The sequence below is a fragment of the Babylonia areolata genome, chromosome 34, assembly GCF_041734735.1.
Source record: "Babylonia areolata isolate BAREFJ2019XMU chromosome 34, ASM4173473v1, whole genome shotgun sequence".
In the NCBI taxonomy this organism is placed as follows: Eukaryota; Metazoa; Mollusca; class Gastropoda; order Neogastropoda; family Buccinidae; genus Babylonia; species Babylonia areolata.
The window spans coordinates 8,609,088-8,619,087 of NC_134909.1; the positions used below are offsets into that span (position 1 = coordinate 8,609,088).

The 10,000-nt window shown below is 42.9% G+C and overlaps 1 protein-coding gene across 3 annotated transcripts in view; it reads right to left on the bottom strand.

Moving 5' to 3' along the window:
• LOC143277490 (arylsulfatase B-like) overlaps positions 1-1,457 on the bottom strand; it is a 25,146-nt gene extending 23,689 nt beyond the window's left edge. For all 3 annotated transcript variants that reach the window (XM_076582344.1, XM_076582343.1, XM_076582341.1), the window contains exon 1: positions 979-1,457. The gene's annotated coding sequence lies outside the window, so the exon portion shown is untranslated. The remainder of the gene's footprint in view (positions 1-978) is intronic.
• Positions 1,458-10,000: the final 8,543 nt, after the last annotated feature.

Genomic DNA, 10,000 nt, shown 5'->3' on the forward strand with positions numbered 1-10,000 from the left:
GCTATAGCGCCCGTCGTGCAGTTTCGGCGTTTGTCAAGGAAAGGTAATGCTTTATACAGTTGGTATAGGAAACCTGAAAAGTTCAATCCTTTGAAAGCATGGACGTGGGGTGGGGGTGGGGGTGGGGGTAGGGGGTAGGGGGTGGGTGGTGGTGGGGTGGTTGGGGGGGTGAGGGGGGGGGGGGAGACTAACACAACACAACAAACAAAGAAAATGAAACAAACAAACTAAAACTCAGACAGAAAACATGTTTTACTCACCTACAACCGTGCACACACACATTCGTATTGAAAAAAAAAATAGTGAAAAATAGAAAATGAAAATATAAAAAAAGACAATCGAGGAAAATCATTCATGTTCAGTGTCCTTTACACACACACACACAGACACACAGACACAGACACACACACACACACACACACACACACACACACACACACACACAGACATACAGAGAGACACACACACGCACGCACGCACACACACACAGACACACACACACACAATAATAAAAACAACATTGGTCTGGGCAAAACACACACACGTATACGATTATATCTCTTTCTCACTCTCCCTCACTCTCTCTCTCTCTTTCACACACACGCATGCATACACATACACGAACGAACTCTCTCTATCACACACACACACTCACACACACACACACACACACACACACACACACACACACACACTCTCTCTCTCTCTCTCTCTCTCTCTCTGTCTCTTCAAGCTCAAGGCCTGACTACTACTTGAGTAGTCTATTTAGTCTTGACAACTGTTCCTACAGCAACTACTACAGCTACAACTACAACTACAACTCTGTCACACACACACACACACACACACACACACACACACACACACACACACACACACACACACACACACACACACACACACACACACAAACACACACACAAACACACATCATAATAATAACCCACACACATAATATTCAACATCTATCATACTCACCGATTCTCGTCAAACGACTAACACAGAACACCACAAACACGACTGTCTCTCGCTTTGCAGACAGAACTTCGGTGAATTATAATAGTAGGTTTTCAACAACAAAACAACAATAATAATACGCCCTCTCACACATAAACCCCGTCAATAAAAAAGAAAAGAAAAAAAGACTGCACAATTCGACCGTGACAGACGAGCTCAGTTTCACAAGCAGGAGTCAATGTGTCAGCGTGTGTGTACGCAGCCAAGCTTTTCCGTAAAACATGCTATACACTCAGAGGCGCTTCACTCACACACTCCCGACCAACGATCCTATTCATTAGGATCAACGAAAAATGTCAAATTACCAAAGGTTTTTTTTTAGTTTCACTGTTCAAAGCGACAGTGCCAAAGTCAACTGTTATATTAAGCAAACAGTGTCGAAATCCTGAAGACTTAAAGCAATAACAGACCGCCTACACGCACATTGTATATCATGTCAGTTTGTGAGGCAGCGAAGGAAGTCGTAGTGGGGGAGGGGGGAAAGGGGGGGGGGGGGGGGGGGAGTGGAGGAGGAGGGGAAATGGCAGTTTGGTTTCACTTCCTCAGAAGGGCCTCACCACTTTTTTTTCTTTTTTTTTTTTCCCCGCGAAGCAATAAATGCTGGTGTGTTCTCTCTTTCTATGTATATGCTTTCCCTTTATTTTCTGGGGTTCTGTAGGGGATAATGGTTAGGGTGACTGGAAAAAAAAAAGAAAAAAAAAAAAAAGAAGATCGGTTTGTTTGGAAGGTTCATGTATTCCAAGCACGAAGTTGGTGGCTGTCATGACCAGTCGGAAATGCCAGCAAGAATAGGGAGGGTAACGAGAATTTTATGGCCTGTCGGACTCGGGGCAGACACAGAGGAAATATCGATTTGTTTCGTTGGCTTGTTGTTGTTGTTGTTGTTGTTGTTGCTGTTGTTGTTGTTGTTGTTTTTCAGACTGGTTCTGTTTTTGGCAGTCTATTTATTGTCTACCCCTTTCCCGGGGGTTGGGGATGGTGGTGGTGGTAGTGGTGTGAAGGTGGGCAGTATGCAGATTATATATGTGTCAGTGTGTGTGAATGTGTGTGTGTGTGTGAGTGTGTGTGTGTGTGTGTGTGTGTGTGTGTGTGTGTGTGTGTGCGCACGCCCTTTTGTTTGTTTGTTTGCTTGTGTGTGTGTGTGTGTGTGTGTGTGTGTGCGCACGCCCTTTTGTTTGTTTGTTTGTGAGTGTGTGTGTGTGTGTGTGTGTGTGTGTGTGTGTGTGTGTGTGTGTGTGTGTGTGTTTGTGTTTGTGCGTGCATGCGTGTTTGTGTGTGTGTATGCTTGTGTGTGTTTGTTTGTGCTGTGTGCTGTGTGTGTGTGTGTGTGTGTGTGTGTGTGTGTGTGTGTGTGTGTGTATATATGTGTGTGTGTGCGCGTGTGTGTGTGTGTGTTTGCATGTGCGTGCATGCGTGTTTGTGTGTGTGTATGCTTGTGTGTGTTTGTTTGTGCTGTGTGTGTGTGTGTGTGTGTGTGTGTGTGTGTGTGTGTGTATGTGTGTGTGTGTGTGTGTGTGTGTGTGTGTGTGTGTGTGTGTGTGTGTGTAGGCGCGCGCGTATGCGTATGTGGGTACGTCGTTGCGCATGTATGTGTGTGTGTGTGTTTGCATGTGCGTATGCTCTCTCTCTCTCTCTCTCTCCCTCTCTCTCTCTCTCTGTATGTGTGTGTGTGTGTGTGTGTGTGTGTGTGTGTGTGTGTGTGTGTGTGTGTGTGTGTCCGACATTGACGGCTATGCTGCTGCGGCGGTTCTTTTGAAAGCTGCCACGTGCATGCTTTGTCAGTGAACACCACAGTGTAGGTTCTATGTCGTGCATGCTTTGTCAGTGAACACCACAGTGCAGGTTCCATGTCGTGCATGCTTTGTCACTTCACACCACACTGCAGGTTCTATGTCGTGCATGCTTTGTCAGTGCACACCACAGTGTAGGTTCTATGTCGTGCATGCTTTGTCACTTCACACCACACTGCAGGTTCTATGTCGTGCATGCTTTGTCACTTCACACCACACTGCAGGTTCTATGTCGTGCATGCTTTGTCACTTCACACCACACTGCAGGTTCTATGTCGTGCATGCTTTGTCAGTGCACACCACACTGCAGGTTCTATGTCGTGCATGCTTTGTCAGTGCACACCACACTGCAGGTTCTATGTCGTGCATGCTTTGTCAGTGCACACCACACTGCAGGTTCTATGTCGTGCATGTTTTGTCACTTCACACCACACTGCAGGTTCTATGTCGTGCATGCTTTGTCAGTGCACACCACAGTGCAGGTTCTATGTCGTGCATGCTTTGTCACTTCACACCACACTCCAGGTTTTATGTCGTGCATGCTTTGTCACTTCACACCACACTGCAGGTTCTATGTCGTGCATGCTTTGTCAGTGCACACCACACTGCAGGTTCTATGTCGTGCATGCTTTGTCACTTCACACCACAGTGCAGGTTCTATGTCGTGCATGCTTTGTCAGTGCACACCACAGTGCAGGTTCTATGTCGTGCATGCTTTGTCACTTCACACCACAGTGCAGGTTCTATGTCGTGCATGCTTTGTCAGCGCACACCACACTGCAGGTTCTATGTCGTGCATGCTTTGTCACTTCACACCACACTGCAGGTTCTATGTCGTGCATGCTTTGTCAGTGCACACCACACTGCAGGTTCTATGTCGTGCATGCTTTGTCAGTGCACACCACACTGCAGGTTCTATGTCGTGCATGCTTTGTCAGTGCACACCACACTGCAGGTTCCGGACAGCCGCCACCATCCCCTGTCCACACTGCGTCAGAACCTTCCGGGCGTGGATTGACCTGACCAATCATCTGTGCACCCACAGAGCCCAACCCCACCCCCCCGCCCCACCCCCGCCCCTAGGATGACTAGATGGTCCTCGTCGATCCCGACGGACGAACTACACACACAGTAGTACTCTTTTGTTTGTCACAACAGAGAAATCTGTGTGAAATTCGGGCAGCTCTCCCCAGGGAGAGCACATCACCACACGAAGAGTGCAACCTATTTTTTCTCTTTTTTTCTTTTTTTGTATTTTTCCTGCCAGTAGTTTTTTGTTTGTTTGTTTGTTGTTGTTGTTTGTGGGTTTTTTTTTTCATCGATAAAGTGTCTTTTTTTCTACATTTTTTTTTTTTGGTCAGGAACAACCCTTTTGTTGCCGTGGGCTCTTTTACGTGCGCTAAGTGCATGCTACACACGGGACCTCGGTTTATCGTCTCATCCGAATGACTAGCGTCCAGACCAACACTCATGGTCTACTGAGTGGAGGGGGAAAAGATACTGGCGAGTGAGCCGTGATTCGAACCAGCGCGCTCAGATTCTCTCGCTTCCTCGATCGGCGGACGCGTTAACTCTAGGCCATCAGTCCACTGACATGGTGGCAGCTTGTCTGTCCTGGAGACAGTAACAGTTGGGACTGTAGCTATGTCCTGCTTGTGTGTGATTCAATTCAATTCAGTTCAATTCAGTTCAAAATACTTTATTGTCTGCTTCAACCAAAACAGAAAATTTTCGTTCGGCTAACCCATAATTAAAAAAAAAAACATATAAAAAAAATAAACGTAAGTTGTGTGCACTTTTCACACCCACCCACACACACACACACACACACACACACACACACACAGCGATGTATAAAAACAAGAAGACAAACAGTAAGGGGGAAAGAGAGAGCGATGTATAAAAACAAGAAGACAAACAGTAAGGGGGGAAAGGGAGAGCGATGTATAAAAACAAGAAGACAAACAGTAAGGGGGAACGAGAGAGCGATGTATAAAAACAAGAAGACAAGACAAACAGTAAGGGGGAAAGAGAGAGCGATGTATAAAAACAAGAAGACAAACAGTAAGGGGGAACGAGAGAGCGATGTATAAAAACAAGAAGACAAACAGTAAGGGGGAACGAGAGAGCGATGTATAAAAACAAGAAGACAAACAGTAAGGGGGAAAGAGAGAGCGATGTATAAAAACAAGAAGACAAACAGTAAGGGGGAAAGAGAGAGCGATGTATAAAAACAAGAAGACAAACAGTAAGGGGGAAAGAGAGAGCGATGTATAAAAACAAGAAGACAAACAGTAAGGGGGAAAGAGAGAGCGATGTATAAAAACGAGAAGACAAACAGTAAGGGGGAAAGAGAGAGCGATGTATAAAAACAAGAAGACAAACAGTAAGGGGGAAAGAGAGAGCGATGTATAAAAACAAGAAGACAAACAGTAAGGGGGAAAGAGAGAGCGATGTATAAAAACCAGAAGACAAACAGTAAGGGGGAAAGAGAGAGAGCGATGTATAAAAACAAGAAGACAAACAGTAAGGGGGGAAAGAGAGAGCGATGTATAAAAACGAGAAGACAAACAGTAAGGGGGAAAGAGAGAGCGATGTATAAAAACAAGACGACAAACAGTAAAGGGGGAAAGAGAGAGCGATGTATAAAAACAAGACGACAAACAGTAAAGGGGGAAAGAGAGAGCGATGTATAAAAACAAGAAGACAAACAGTAAGGGGGAAAGAGAGAGCGATGTATAAAAACAAGAAGACAAACAGTAAAGGGGGAAAGAGAGAGCGATGTATAAAAACAAGAAGACAAGACAAACAGTAAGGGGGAAAGAGAGAGCGATGTATAAAAACGAGAAGACAAGACAAACAGTAAGGGGGAAAGAGAGAGCGATGTATAAAAACAAGAAGACAAACAGTAAGGGGGAAAGAGAGAGCGATGTATAAAAACAAGAAGACAAACAGTAAGGGGGAAAGAGAGAGCGATGTATAAAAACAAGAAGACAAACAGTAAAGGGGGAAAGAGAGAGCGATGTATAAAAACAAGAAGACAAACAGTAAAGGTGGAAAGAGAGAGCGATGTATAAAAACAAGAAGACAAACAGTAAAGGGGGAAAGAGAGAGCGATGTATAAAAACAAGAAGACAAACAGTAAGGGGGAAAGAGAGAGCGATGTATAAAAACAAGAAGACAAACAGTAAAGGGGGAAAGAGAGAGCGATGTATAAAAACAAGAAGACAAACAGTAAGGGGGAAAGAGAGAGCGATGTATAAAAACAAGAAGACAAACAGTAAGGGGGAAAGAGAGAGAGCGATGTATAAAAACGAGAAGACAAGACAAACAGTAAAGGGGGAAAGAGAGAGCGATGTATAAAAACGAGAAGACAAGACAAACAGTAAGGGGGAAAGAGAGAGCGATGTATAAAAACGAGAAGACAAGACAAACAGTAAGGGGGAAAGAGAGAGCGATGTATAAAAACGAGAAGACAAACAGTAAGGGGGAAAGAGAGAGCGATGTATAAAAACGAGAAGACAAGACAAACAGTAAGGGGGAAAGAGAGAGCGATGTATAAAAACAAGAAGACAAACAGTAAGGGGGAAAGAGAGAGCGATGTATAAAAACCAGAAGACAAACAGTAAGGGGGAAAGAGAGAGAGCGATGTATAAAAACAAGAAGACAAACAGTAAGGGGGAAAGAGAGAGCGATGTATAAAAACGAGAAGACAAACAGTAAAGGGGGAAAGAGAGAGCGATGTAAAAAAACGAGAAGACAAACAGTAAAGGGGGAAAGAGAGAGCGATGTATAAAAACGAGAAGACAAGACAAACAGTAAGGGGAAAGAGAGAGCGATGTATAAAAACAAGAAGACAAACAGTAAAGAGGAAAGAGAGAGCGATGTATAAAAACGAGAAGACAAGACAAACAGTAAGGGGGAAAGAGAGAGCGATGTATAAAAACAAGAAGACAAACAGTAAAGGGGGAAAGAGAGAGCGATGTATAAAAACAAGAAGACAAACAGTAAGGGGGAAAGAGAGAGCGATGTATAAAAACAAGAAGACAAACAGTAAGGGGGAAAGAGAGAGCGATGTATAAAAACCAGAAGACAAACAGTAAGGGGGAAAGAGAGAGAGCGATGTATAAAAACGAGAAGACAAACAGTAAAGGGGGAAAGAGAGAGCGATGTATAAAAACAAGAAGACAAACAGTAAGGGGGAAAGAGAGAGCGATGTATAAAAACCAGAAGACAAACAGTAAGGGGGAAAGAGAGAGAGCGATGTATAAAAACAAGAAGACAAACAGTAAAGGGGGAAAGAGAGAGCGATGTATAAAAACAAGAAGACAAACAGTAAAGGGGGAAAGAGAGAGCGATGTATAAAAACAAGAAGACAAACAGTAAGGGGGAAAGAGAGAGCGATGTATAAAAACAAGAAGACAAACAGTAAGGGGGAAAGAGAGAGAGCGATGTATAAAAACAAGAAGACAAACAGTAAGGGGGAAAGAGAGCGCGATGTATAAAAACAAGAAGACAAACAGTAAGGGGGAAAGAGAGAGCGATGTATAAAAACAAGAAGACAAACAGTAAGGGGGAAAGAGAGAGAGCGATGTATAAAAACGAGAAGACAAACAGTAAAGGGGGAAAGAGAGAGCGATGTATAAAAACAAGAAGACAAACAGTAAGGGGGAAAGAGAGAGCGATGTATAAAAACGAGAAGACAAACAGTAAGGGGGAAAGAGAGAGCGATGTATAAAAACAAGAAGACAAACAGTAAGGGGGAAAGAGAGAGCGATGTATAAAAACAAGAAGACAAACAGTAAAGGGGGAAAGAGAGAGCGATGTATAAAAACAAGAAGACAAACAGTAAGGGGGGAAAGAGAGAGCGATGTATAAAAACAAGAAGACAAACAGTAAAGGGGGAAAGAGAGAGCGATGTATAAAAAACAAGAAGACAAACAGTAAGGGGGAAAGAGAGAGCGATGTATAAAAACAAGAAGACAAACAGTAAGGGGGAAAGAGAGAGCGATGTAAAAAACGAGAAGACAAACAGTAAGGGGGAAAGAGAGAGCGATGTATAAAAACAAGAAGACAAACAGTAAGGGGGAAAGAGAGAGCGATGTATAAAAACAAGAAGACAAACAGTAAGGGGGAAAGAGAGAGCGATGTAAAAAACGAGAAGACAAACAGTAAGGGGGAAAGAGAGAGCGATGTATAAAAACAAGAAGACAAACAGTAAGGGGGAAAGAGAGAGCGATGTATAAAAACAAGAAGACAAACAGTAAGGGGGAAAGAGAGAGCGATGTATAAAAACGAGAAGACAAGACAAACAGTAAGGGGGAAAGAGAGAGCGATGTATAAAAACAAGAAGACAAACAGTAAAGGGGGAAAGAGAGAGCGATGTATAAAAAACAAGAAGACAAACAGTAAAGGGGGAAAGAGAGAGCGATGTATAAAAACAAGAAGACAAACAGTAAGGGGGAAAGAGAGAGCGATGTATAAAAACAAGAAGACAAACAGTAAAGGTGGAAAGAGAGAGCGGTGTATAAAAACGAGAAGACAAACAGTAAGGGGGAAAGAGAGAGCGATGTATAAAAACAAGAAGACAAACAGTAAGGGGGAAAGAGAGAGCGATGTATAAAAACAAGAAGACAAACAGTAAGGGGGAAAGAGAGAGCGATGTAAAAAACGAGAAGACAAACAGTAAGGGGGAAAGAGAGAGCGATGTATAAAAACAAGAAGACAAACAGTAAGGGGGAAAGAGAGAGCGATGTATAAAAACAAGAAGACAAACAGTAAGGGGGAAAGAGAGAGCGATGTATAAAAACGAGAAGACAAGACAAACAGTAAGGGGGAAAGAGAGAGCGATGTATAAAAACAAGAAGACAAACAGTAAAGGGGGAAAGAGAGAGCGATGTATAAAAACAAGAAGACAAACAGTAAAGGGGGAAAGAGAGAGCGATGTATAAAAACAAGAAGACAAACAGTAAAGGGGGAAAGAGAGAGCGATGTATAAAAACAAGAAGACAAACAGTAAAGGGGGAAAGAGAGAGAGCGATGTATAAAAACAAGAAGACAAACAGTAAAGGGGGAAAGAGAGAGCGATGTATAAAAACAAGAAGACAAACAGTAAGGGGGAAAGAGAGAGCGATGTATAAAAACAAGAAGACAAACAGTAAGGGGGAAAGAGAGAGCGATGTATAAAAACAAGAAGACAAACAGTAAAGGGGGAAAGAGAGAGCGATGTATAAAAACAAGAAGACAAACAGTAAGGGGGAAAGAGAGAGCGATGTATAAAAACAAGAAGACAAACAGTAAGGGGGAAAGAGAGAGCGATGTATAAAAACAAGAAGACAAACAGTAAAGGGGGAAAGAGAGAGCGATGTATAAAAAACAAGAAGACAAGACAAACAGTAAAGGGGGAAAGAGAGAGCGATGTATAAAAACAAGAAGACAAACAGTAAGGGGGAAAGAGAGAGCGATGTAGAAAAACAAGAAGACAAACAGTAAAGGGGGAAAGAGAGAGCGATGTAGAAAAACAAGAAGACAAACAGTAAGAGGGAAAGAGAGAGCGATGTATAAAAACGAGAAGACAAACAGTAAGGGGGAAAGAGAGAGCGATGTATAAAAACGAGAAGACAAACAGTAAAGGGGGAAAGAGAGAGCGATGTATAAAAACAAGAAGACAAACAGTAAGGGGGAAAGAGAGAGCGATGTATAAAAACAAGAAGACAAACAGTAAAGGGGGAAAGAGAGAGCGATGTATAAAAACAAGAAGACAAACAGTAAGGGGGAAAGAGAGAGCGATGTATAAAAACAAGAAGACAAACAGTAAGGGGAAAGAGAGAGCGATGTATAAAAACAAGAAGACAAGACAAACAGTAAGGGGGAAAGAGAGAGCGATGTATAAAAACAAGAAGACAAACAGTAAAGGGGGAAAGAGAGAGCGATGTATAAAAACAAGACAAATAGTAAGGGGGAAAGAGAGAGCGATGTATAAAAACAAGAAGACAAACAGTAAGGGGGAAAGAGAGAGCGATGTATAAAAACAAGAAGACAAACAGTAAGGGGGAAAGAGAGAGCGATGTATAAAAACAAGACAAACAGTAAGGGGGGAAAGAGAGAGCGATGTATAAAAACAAGAAGACAAGACAAACAGTAAGGGGGAAGAGAGAGCGATGTATAAAAACAAGAAGACAAACAGTAAGGGG